Source organism: Micropterus salmoides, unplaced genomic scaffold, assembly GCF_014851395.1.
Source record: "Micropterus salmoides isolate LMB-PRFRI ecotype aquatic unplaced genomic scaffold, ASM1485139v1 Ms_hic_scaffold_20, whole genome shotgun sequence".
NCBI classification, from domain to species: Eukaryota; Metazoa; Chordata; class Actinopteri; order Centrarchiformes; family Centrarchidae; genus Micropterus; species Micropterus salmoides.
This window is the reverse complement of record NW_024041151.1, coordinates 10,745,072-10,747,576: the sequence shown is the minus strand read 5'-3', so window position 1 is coordinate 10,747,576 and position 2,505 is coordinate 10,745,072. Positions and strand designations below refer to the sequence as shown.

The 2,505-nt window shown below is 47.9% G+C and overlaps 1 pseudogene; it reads left to right on the top strand.

Moving 5' to 3' along the window:
* Positions 1-590: 590 nt before the first annotated feature.
* Positions 591-2,248, top strand: LOC119914977 (annotated as a pseudogene).
* The last annotated feature ends 257 nt before the right edge of the window (positions 2,249-2,505 follow it).

Sequence of the window (2,505 nt, the reverse complement as noted above, 5' to 3'; positions counted from 1 at the left end):
ACTACCGGGGACTGGCTAGCTACATTAGCTAAAGATCTGATCTACCAAGGTGCGGAGCCGAACTTCTAAATCACTGAGCCTCGCCTCCATGTCTAAAAATAAACTATACTTATTACACGTACCATTACCGCTAAAGGAGGCAGAGGAGTAACTGAACATCTGACACACCGAGCAGGAGAAAGTAGGAGAGAGAGAGGGAGAAGGAGAAGCCATCGCTAGCTGCTAAGCTAAAGTCACTAACAGCTAAGCTAAAGTACTGTAGCGTCAGCTACCAAAACTTTTGAACAACTATGAGATTGAACAACAGTCACTAAAAGATGGAAAGAACTGTGAGTGATTAGGCAAAATTACTGTAAGAATAAGTGTTTAGCGGACAGTTGGCCGCTGTAATCTAACAAATGTAACTGGTATTTAGCTAGAGCAGCACAACACGGTACCAACACACAAGCACCGGAAACGGAAATGAGTCGACATGCTTACCGCAGTACGTCAGCAATGATGACAGAGAACGCTGGCTCGAGTAAACAACCCCCGTGGTGGTTTCGACGCGCAACGATACTGACTGACCGGATAGGAACCAGGAAGTCATCATGAGCACTCTCTCCACTGACAAGAAGCCTCTTGTGGATTACGACGTTCAGATCCGCTTCATCAAGAACCTCAATGACACAGGCGGAGGTTATCCTGATAAATCCAAAGGAAGCAGCCTTCCAATAAGTATGTGGTGGCAGTGCGGGTTCAGGGAATCTCTGGGCAGCCATATGTGGTCCTGAAAGATGGCCAGAAAGGTGACTCCTACGGAGTTCAGCTAAACACTCCCACTCCCAGCTCAGGGACACCTTCACCTTGCAGCACCCTCCCCAAAATTAATAAAGAACCAGCTGAATTAATAAACCCCTATAGCCCTGCTGTAAATACAGCTCACTCCACTGTTTCTGCAGCAGAGGATGTGGATGGGGAGATTTTTGGGAGCCCTCTTAAAAGACCTCCTGGGGACGGTCAAGCAGGAACCCAAGGGGAGGAGGAGGATGGAGCTGGCAAAGAAGGACTGGCCGAGAGGTCGAAAGCTAAACCCCAACTTAAAGCAACAGCCAGTGAACCAGATATAATCAGAGGTTGGACTAGAAAAGGAGTATAATGAAGCAGTGCTGAAACCCATCAAATTAAATGGTGTGGGACTCAGAGGGGTAAAGCAAACTGGCTCTTGTTTTACCGGCTCTTTGGGGAGATACAGTGGGACAAAACAGGTTAAAGATTTAAGTCACCGGGGAAGTTTGTTGCCAAGGACACCGCTCCAGCTGTAGCAAAAAAGCCTGAGATACCTCTGCAGAGTCAGAGCACAGAGGTCATCAGTGGGAGGAAGCTCAAATTAAGCAAACTATTCACAACATCCTTAAAGTGGGCCCAAGTGAGAGTGAGCGACCTATCAAAAGAAAGGTCAGCCTCGTCAATGACACAACCGACAGTTTTAAGAAGGGAGGATCTGATGTGAGCTTTAAAGTGGGGAACCTCGAGGAGCTTCAGGAGCAACTCAATCGCAGCAAGAAAGAACTGCAGCAGGCCCATGATGAACTGACCGAGGAGCGTATAGTCAGAGAGGGGGCAGAGTCTCGCCTGCATCTACAGGAAGATCTGCTGGCTTCAGAAAACTCACCTCACTCAGACACACTGCAGACGGATGTGATGATGTTGCAGGCCGAGTTGGCTGAGGCTGCCGTGTTACGTAAGCGCCAGGAAGAGATTCTACACCAGCGGGAACGGGAGCTGACAGCCCTGAAGGGGGGCGCTAAAGGAGGAGGTGGAGTGCCATGACAGAGAGATGGAGGATCTGAGGGAGCAGTACAGCCAGGACATGGAGAACCTGAGAAAGACCTTGGAGGAGGTCACACAGTCCCAAGAGCAAATAGAAGAAGAGAGGGAAAGGGTGAATGCCTCCATGCTGACCCTGGAGGAAGAACTAGAGAACTGCAGAGATCAGGGAGAGCAGTGGAAGACACAGCTGGAGACCACCACACAGGATCTACTGAAATCCCATTTGGAGAAGGAAGATTTTGAGGGCAAGCTAAAGGATCTTAAGGATTCTCTGCTCACCATGAAGAAACAAATGCCTGCATCTGATGATAACCGTTCTTTAGCAGAGGAGCTTCGCCGTTGCCATGATGATCTGAAGTGGGCTTGGACCGACCTGGACAAGCAGAAGTGCGAGTTAAACATGAAGAATGAGGCTGCCAGAAAGACAAAGCTTTAAACGGTGATATCGCAGTCAATCATTTTCATTTAATTGTGGTAAGCTAAAATCGTACTCGCAATCAATATTCAATTAGTTGTGCAGCCCTATGTAATGGTACAAAGCAAATGTGGAGCGATTTGTTTATGCTAGCTTATAGTGATGCAAGGCAGGGGCAGCCAGCTATCGTTAGAACGGCTCTACCGCTGTTTGCTTTGTAATGTTCAACTTAGATTTATTATCATTTTACCGAAACTCCGGTACACAGCTTTATCACC